The sequence below is a fragment of the Gossypium raimondii genome, chromosome 9, assembly GCF_025698545.1.
Source record: "Gossypium raimondii isolate GPD5lz chromosome 9, ASM2569854v1, whole genome shotgun sequence".
NCBI classification, from domain to species: domain Eukaryota; kingdom Viridiplantae; phylum Streptophyta; class Magnoliopsida; order Malvales; family Malvaceae; genus Gossypium; species Gossypium raimondii.
In genome coordinates, this window is record NC_068573.1 from 16,341,662 (window position 1) to 16,351,128 (window position 9,467).

Here is a 9,467-nt window from a genome sequence, read left to right on the forward strand (position 1 = left end):
TTCCTGCATCGCAAGGAAAAAAACTAATTATCTATAAGGTGAAGGTCCAAAGGATCTCTTTTTAGTGGCTCTAGGGGTGAGCAAAACTAGTTTCGACTCAGAAAATTGAAAAAAATTAAATTTTAAATTAATTAAATCGAGTTATTCGATTTTTTGAGTCAAGAGGAATAAGTAATTCGAGTTTCAAGTTCGAGTCAAGTTAAATTTTGTAGTTCAAATAATTCAAATATTAGTTTAGTGTAAAACACCTTTGGTCCCTGTCAATTTTGAAAATGAGCAAATTGGTCTCTCTCTCTCAACAAAAATTACAAAAGAAATTCAAAATAGTTTTTAAAATTCAAAATATTTATAAAATTCTAAATTTTATATTTTTAAAAATATATAAAATATTAAAATTCTAAAGAATATATTAAAAATTTTAAAAATTCTAAAATAATAATTGTTGGGACCTAAACAAGTAAACTAATGATTCAAGTTTATCATACAAAAGTATCTTTCTTTTCCTCTTATTTTGCTTTGAAAGAGTTTTCTAAAATATATAGTTTCAAATTTTCGTGTTCTAACATGGAATTAGATATATTGTAACACAATTTTAATTTGACGTGTTTAATTTTTTTAATTTAACTCGAACAATTTCATTTGATTCAACTCAACTCAAATTTGATTTTACACAACTCGATTAAAAAAAATCAAATTGAGCTAAGATGATAAAATGAGATTTATACTCGGTTAACTCAAAATTTGTTTATCTCAATTCGACTTGATACAGTCGAACTACCCCTAAATGGTTTTATCAACCATGATTCCTTTCTCCTTTTATTTCATTTTATAAAAATGATTTAATTTCACCTTTGGTCCTTTTAATAGGCTTGAATTTGATATTTTATATATTTTTTAATTTTTACTATATTCCTATATTTTTGTAATGTTATTAATTAGTCCAAATAGTTAATATCATTAAATTTTTATTAAAACATTACGAGATTATATATAATTTGATTACCCTAAAATTCTTAAACACTGACACTGTAACCTACCCAACCCGACCCAGACGTTATGGCCGAATCGTGAAAATTAAATTAGCCACTGAATGACCTAGAAAAACATTCATATTCAATATAATGATTTTAAGTTGTAGAATCTCAAACTTATTTAGAAGAAAATACATATATTTAATATTCATCACTTATAAAACTAATGAAGATCACTTTGTAGAAAAACAATTCTACTTGGTTTCCAAAAGCCACATTTATAATTTTAATACATTTTGAGAAACGTTAGTTTATTTAATTATCTCGTTCATTTTGATTTTAGTTCCAAAGTTGAAAGAAAAATCATATTTGTACCCTTTTTCAAACAATTTAAAATAAAATATTATAAACCTTATCCAAATTTAAGTTTGTCATCAAAAGCATATAATGTCAAATCCCCAATTCAAATACCCAAATGAAATATTAAACTCCATGCCATAGTTCATTTAAAGCAATGCAAAATCCAAAAGAATTAATAAAATAATTTAGAAATACGTTTTTAAGGAAAACCGATGACAGTGCTCCAAATGTCGAGTTTGAGCCCTAACCTCAAGAGTTATCTGAAAATATAGGAAACTAAAGAGTGAGTTATAAAACTCAATGTGGTCTTAACACGCAAGAAATAACAATTAAAATAGTATACAACAACGTACAATTTAGCATTGTACAGTGTAAATCAAATTATCAAATTCAAAGACATATCAGTAAGTATGACGTATGCAGGAATAATAGTAAAAATTTCCTATCCATCCATTCGCTACACTCTACAGTAAGTGTTCCCTAGAACTCGTCTAACCCTACAAAACGTAACGGTAGGAGAAAAAACTTGTGTGGATATACCACCAATAGATATGCGGATGAACCACTAGTGGATTTGCAGATGAACTACTAGTACATATGTGGATAAATCGCCTATAGCACTTCCTCCTTTAACAACCCAATCTCAACGCAACAGTATGGCATGTGTTTAGAAATCAGTAAACAATAATAATAACAATATGATCATGTGATTATCATCCAAACAGCAGCGGTAGTAGTTTTAACAGTAGCAATAAATATTTATCAGTAGTAATTTCAGATTTAACACATAATCAAACATATCACATATTTCAAAACAATTATGGTAACAGGGTCTCAATTGAGCCTACGAAAACTCCAAAACAAGTTAGGGATTATACAGGGAATAAATTGAAACATTTCACAAAAATCAAGGCAAAACTGTAAAACAGTGGTCACACGGTCGCGTGGCCAGGACGTATGAAAAGGCTGAAATTGTGTGATATTGAGGTACGTGGCCGTGTAGCTCTCTGAAGTCGTGTGGTCAGTAACAAAAATCCCCAACGATAGAAACATGGACGTGTGGCTGGCCGTGTAACTAGTTGTGGCTATGTGATAGTGAAAATACTCTAATGTTACAGTAGCACATGGTCGTGTCGACCAACTGTCTTGGACGCACGCCCTTGTGGTAGACCATATGGCCCCAAAATCACATACGATTTGCCACCAATTTTCATGGGTAGGACACATACCTTTCACCACAAGTTCATTTGGCACTCCACACGTTCAAATCTGATTTGATCCTTCAAACAACATATTTCACAAAAAATACGCAAGTTAGCAATCGATATTAAGGCTTTTGACATAAATTCGAAAGAGATCGGTTAAGCCAAATGAAAAGAAAAACATAACTCATTCATACAATCAAAAATTGAGATTTAACCATTGATATAGATTACACTTACCCCCTACGGCTGAAGATAACGATGGTTTTCATCGACAGATCTAAACACCAACGAAATCCAAATGAAAAGAGGATGTTTTGGTAAAGGAAAGGGATTCAGTGATTCAAAGAATGTAAAGAGCATTAGCAAATCAAGGATGGTGGATGAATACAGTGGCTACAATGGTGTGGCGACCAGAAAAATGGAAGAGAAAAGAAAAGGGAGAAAAGAGAAGAAAAGAAGAAGAGGAAGAGAGGGAAGCATAAGGAAAAATTAGGGAAAAATAAAAGGTGGCCAGCATTAAAAAAATATGTATTTATATCTAGGGTTGGTAACATCTTAGGGCTTTAGCCCTAGCATGAGTGGCACATGAGGAAAATATGAGGAAGGGAAAATTGAGCTTTCAAAAGCCCTTATTAGAAAATTACAAGCAAAGCCCCGACAATATGGCTAAACAAAATAATAAAATATTTCCAATATTTACCAATTTAACCATAGAAAAAATTTACCCACACTTTTTAACGTGACAGACACTGACACATGAATAGTGTAACATTTCCAACCCAACCCAGACGTTATGGTCGAATCGTGAAAATTACATTAGCCATCGAATGGCCCAAAAAAACATTCAGATTCAATATAATGATTTTAAGTTATAAAATCTCAAACTTATTTAGAAGAGATTACATATAGTTAATATTCATCACTCTATAAAACTAATGAAGATCACTTTGTAGAAAAATAATTCTGTTTGGTTTCCAAAAGTCTCATTTATAATTTTAATACATTTTAAGAAACGCTAGTTTATTTAATTATCTTGTTCATTTTTCTTTTAGTTCCAAGTTGAAAGAAAAATCATATTTTACTCACTTTCAAACAATTTAAAATAAAATCATATAAACCTTATCCAAATTTGAGTTTTTCATCAAAAGCATATAATGTCAAATCCCCAATTCAAACACCCAAATAAAATATTAAATTCCATGCCACAGTCTTTTTAAAGCACTGCAAAATCCAAAATAATTAATAAAACAATTTAGAACTACCTTTTTAAGGAAAACCGACGACAGTGCTCCGAATGCCGAGTTCGAACCTTAACCTCAAGAATTATTTGAAAATATGGGAAACTAAGGAGTGAGTTATAAAATTCAGAGTGTTGTGAACCTCAGTGTTGTCTTAACTCACAAGCAGTAGCAATTAAAATAATATACAACAACGTATAGTTTTGCATTATACAGTGTAAATCAAATTATCAAATTCAAAGAGATATTAGTAAGTATGTAGTATGCAAGAATAACAGTAAAATTTTCCTACCTATCAATCCGCTACACTCCACAGTAAGAGTCCCCCAAAACTCGTCCAACCCTATACACTATAGCAGTTTGAGGAAAAGCTCGTGTGGATATACCACCAGTAGATATGCGAACGAACCGCCAGTAGATTTGTAGATGAACTACCAGGAAATATGCGGATAAACTGCAAGTAGCACTTCCTCTTTTAACAACCCAATCCCAATGCAACAGTATGACATGTTTTTATAAATCAGTAAACAATAATTATAACAATATGATTATGTGATTATCATGCAAACAATAGTAGTGGTAGTTTTGATAGCAGCAGTAAATATTTATTAGTAGTAATTTCAAATTTAACATATAACCAAATAGATCATTGATTTTAGAACAATTGTGGTAACAGGGTTTCAATTGAGCCTATGAAAACTCCAAAACAAGTTGGGGATTATAAAGGGACTAAATTGAAACATTTCAAAAAAATCAAGGCAAAATTGTAAAAAATGGTCACAAGGTCGTGTGGCTAGGCCATGTGAGAAGGCTGAAGCCGTGGTACTGAGGTACACAGTCATTTAGTCAATAAACAAAATCCCCAATGATAGTCACATGGTCATGTGGTTGGCCATGTGACCGTGAAAATACTCTAATGTTACAGCACCACATGGTCGTGTCGACCAATCGTGTGGGACACATGCCCTTATGACCCCAAAATCACACACGACTTGCATCAATTTTCATGGTTACGACACACACCTTTCATCACAAGTTCGTTTGGCACTCCACACATTCAGATCTAATCTGATACCTCTAGATCCTATCTTTCAAATGACATATTCACACAAAATACTCAAGTTAGCGATCGGTATTAAGGCTTTTGGCATAAATTTGAAAGAGATCGGTTAAGCCAAACAAAAAGAACAACATAACTCATTTGTACAACCAAAAATTGAGATTTAACCATTGAAATAGATCACACTTACCACCCTCTGGTTAAAGATAACAATAATTTTCATCAACAGATCTAAACACTAACGAAATCCAAACGAAAAGAGGATGATTCGATAAAGGAAAGGGATTCGACGGTTCAAGGAATATAAACAGCAGTGGAAAATCAAGGATGGTGGATGAATATGGTGGCTACAATGGTGCGACGGCTGGGAAAAAGGAAGAGAAAGGAAAAGGGAGAAAAAAAAAAGAAAAAGTGAAGAGAAGAAAAGAAGAAAAGGAATAGCGAACATCACAAGGAAAAATTAGGGAAAAATAAAAGGTGGCCAGCCTAAAAAAATGTATTTATATCTAGGGTTGGCAACATCCTAGGGCTTTAACCCTAACATGAGAGGCACATGAGAAAAATATGGGGAAGGGAAAATTGGGCTTTGGGAAGCCTTTATCGGAAAATTACAAATAGAGGCCCGACAATATGGCTAAATAGAAAATTAAAATATTTTCAATATTTACCAATTTAATCTTAGAAAAAAAATTTACCCACACTTTGGGACGTGATAAATACCCTCTATTATGCTTAAATTTGAGATTTAACTGTTACACTTTAATTCTAAATTTGGTCCCTGTAATTTTATAATGTTATTAATTTTCCCAAATGGTTAATATCATTATTTTTTATTAAAATATTACATGGTTACATATAATTTGAATAACCTAAGGGTCTTAGAAACAAATACGTGCTTTTTATTTCTTTTAGGTTTGTCTTGCTGCTTCTTTATATATAGATCTATATTATAAGACAATGATCAAATTTCAATTTTAGACTCTATACTATCTTTGAAACTTGGGATTTAATCTATATACCTTATTATTGACATAATTTGATATTTATATTTTATAATGTCAATAGCTAGTCTAAATATTAATATTGTTAACTATTTCAATCAAAATGTTGATGTCAATTTTTTCGAGAACACTATTCCAACAAAAAAAGATATTTTATCATGACAAATTGAATGAATGTTTTAAGAAAAAATCTATATGAACAATTTCAATGTTATTTTATTATTACATGATTACCAAGTGATTATTTTTAATTTCAAAATGTCACAACAGTGAATTTAATAGAATAATTTTAATAGTGATAACAATTTGATCGAAATTTTTAAATTCAAAAAGTAAAGGGTCAAAATTTCTGAAAATAATGAACTCAAACAAATAAAGAACTCAACGCAAAGCACAAAGCTTGTACTAGTCTATATATAAAAAGTTCTTACCTTACTTGTTGACACCTAGATGAGCCTCTCATTTTCTTTTTTCTTTTTTTTCTTTTTGCGTTTTATATGGAAATGATATATTTTTAATATTAGTCTCTATGCTACACTCAAATCTGAAATTATAAAAGGATGGCCACATTTCAATTTTAATCCGTGTGCTACATTCAAATTTAAGATTCAATCATTATACTTCAGTTTTTGATATGATTCGGTACCTCAATTTTTACAATGTTGATTAGCTCATGTATGTTGTTTTGATTAAAATGCTTATGTAACTTTTAAGAGTTATTAACAGTAATAAAATTATTTGTTAAATTTAAGTCCATTACAATGTCATTAGTTTTATTACATAATTACTAAGCGAGTATTTTTTTAATTTCAAAATAGCACAACAGTGAATTTAACGAAGAATTTAATAATGTTAATAATTGAATCAATTTTAAATTAACAAATTATAACGGATAAATTTTTAATTGAAGTATATTTTAATATTCAAATATTTACTCTATAATTTGACTCAAAAATAATTAATAATTAATCTAACCGTAAGATCCATACTAGTTTTATATTTATTTTAGGTAAATTTTAACATATATATTCGATTTATTTGTATAATTTTAGATATCTACTATATTCGGTCAAAAATATCAAAGTTAAAAATATTTGTAGGTTATTCTTTTATTTTTTAAATTTTATTTTATTTTTACCTGGCTTATTAATAAAATCTGGATTTATGCATTAATTTATACGTTTGAAAAATATAGACCATTTTATTTTTAAAATCTGAAAGTTGATTATTGAAAGATGGATCCAAATATTTACTCACATAGTTTGGTATCCATCCCCACTCGAACAAAATTTTGAAAATAAATTTATATTATTAATTATTTTATTTATTTTAATGTATTTAAAGATTTAGTCTAATATTGAGTCATAGATCAATTAAGCATTGATACCGAGTCGAAATTTAACTTTTACTAAGGGATAAATCTCAAAATTATACATCAACTTTGATTTAATGTATAATCTGTATACATGAACTTTAATTTGATGCAATTATATATGGGAAACTCTAATTGTGGTTCAAATGTAAACTTTAATTTTGATTTAATCATATACATTTAAAGAAATAAATACATCAATTTATTTTTATATTGAATAAATACACTTATTTACATATGCAATATATAAACATAAAATGATGTTATATCAATAATTGCGTTAATAATTTACAAGAATTGGATCGAATAAAAAATTTATGTATAAAATTGCACAAAATCAAAGTTCATGTATATAATTGCACATAAACCCTAGTTCATGTATAGTTTTGAGATTCACATTGGTAATACACAAAATATGAATAAATAATTATTTTTTCTCCAAGTCTTTTGCTTCTTATATTTTTGTTTTGTCTAGCGGAAGTGTTAGCTTTTGGGTTAGCTACCGCCCGCCTTTTTCTCTTGCACATCAACCCTTTTTTCTTTCTTTTTTTCATTCACTCCATGCGTCTTCTCTCTTTTCAGTTTACAGATCTATTTTGTGCGTATCTTTGTTGTCTTCACAAGTTGTGATGGACAGATGATGGTGTCTATTATCATTGAAGCACCACCAACCACCGATAGCTTCTTTTAGAAAGTGGGTTGCTCTTCAATGACTTATTAATTTATTTTTGTTTTGAAAGTTTTAAAATAATAAATTATTTCATGAGTCGGTTTAGACTTGTGTTGTCTTAAGTTTTATATATATTTTTTGTTTTTTTCTATTGTTTAATAAGTTTTCACTTTTAGAAGTTTTTGTCTATTCCTGTAGTATGCTTTTTATTCTTGCTTTGCAAGTGATTTTAGGGTTGGTTTTGTCGTCATCCTCTCTAGTTTGGTGGATGCTTGGTTCTTTTGCCGATTTATGTCCACCGCTTTGGACCATCCGAGGTTGATTTCCTTATTGTATTAAGTGCTTGCAATCACTCCTGATATGTTGTGCTTAAGTTGTGACAGAGCCAATTATCAACGTGCCATAATGGTCTATTGATTCTGAAGTTAAAGCTTTTGTTGTGTTGATAGAGCTTGTCCTTCAACGCGTACAACGGGTGTTTGTTATTTTTTCCTCCGAATTGTATGGTCTCATTTACCGAATGAATTAATGAATTTCCCTTTTAAAAAATATGAATAAATAATTATATTATTTTTTTATTTTTTATTAAAACTCAATTTAAAATTATTTATTGGTTAATTAAATATTTAAAAGATAGTGGGGGGGGGTAAATCTAGTTTATTAATGAAAGAGATGTTAATTATGTTTACCTAAACAAAAATTGACCGAGTTAGATGAAAATCGGTTGGGTTAATTATCTATATTATACTATTTATAAAATATTTGGTTGAGTTTGATTTAGTGAGTAGTGACAAGGAATTTTTTTAAAAATATTATAACAAGCTTATCGATTAAGAATAAATATGTCATTTACAATTAAATACAAATTATCCATTAAATTTGTACTTTATATAAAATACTTGATTGAATTGGTATCACGAGTCAACAGACACCAATTTAACTAAATAATGGTGAATATACCCTTACTTTACAAAATAAGTTATATTATTTTAAGGATATTTTATCATTTTATATCTTTTATATAGAAAAATATATACACTAAACAATTTAAGCTCAAACCTCTATAATTTTTAACATTTATCATTTAACCAAAATTTCTTATTTATTTTAATTTTTATAAATATATTTATTTTTATTATTTTTATTACATGATTTTGTTTTCACCCATAACATAGGTGTGTGATAATCTAAATATTATTAAAGCTACTATCTATTCCGTAAAAGTAGGGCAAAATACCTATAAAAACCATTTTTTTTAAAAATTTACTAAAATGGGCCCGGTAAATAATTAATTACTGGAATGGCCCTATTTCCCCGAAAACGCGTCCACGTCAGTGCGTTGTCAGGTGACATAGGCAAAACGCTTCCTCAAGGACGCGTTTTTGCCATTTATCCTACGTCTGGTTTCTGGTTTTGCGTGAATGGTTTAGGGTTTAGGGTTAGGGTTTTTAGGGTTTAGAGTTTTAAGGAAAAAATTAAATAAATAAAGAATTAGTGTTTAGGGTTTAGGGTTTGTCAAGTAAATTAATTATAATTTTTCAAAATTGTATTAGGTTTCATGTTTATGGTTTTAAAGAAAAAAAATTAAAT

The 9,467-nt window shown here is 29.2% G+C and overlaps 1 long non-coding RNA gene across 3 annotated transcripts; it reads right to left on the bottom strand.

The window, feature by feature from the left end:
- Window positions 1-2,019: 2,019 nt before the first annotated feature.
- Window positions 2,020-5,308, bottom strand: LOC105798528 (uncharacterized). 3 transcript variants are annotated; one of them, XR_008188786.1, is made up of 3 exons: window positions 5,025-5,308; window positions 4,067-4,228; window positions 2,020-3,845 (listed from the first exon to the last, which is right to left on the bottom strand). It is a non-coding gene; the product is annotated as an uncharacterized LOC105798528 (long non-coding RNA). The 3 variants fall into 3 exon arrangements; XR_008188785.1 differs by having other exon boundaries at window positions 2,020-3,851; XR_001135167.2 differs by having other exon boundaries at window positions 2,020-2,611; window positions 5,025-5,307.
- Between the last annotated feature and the right edge of the window lie 4,159 nt (window positions 5,309-9,467).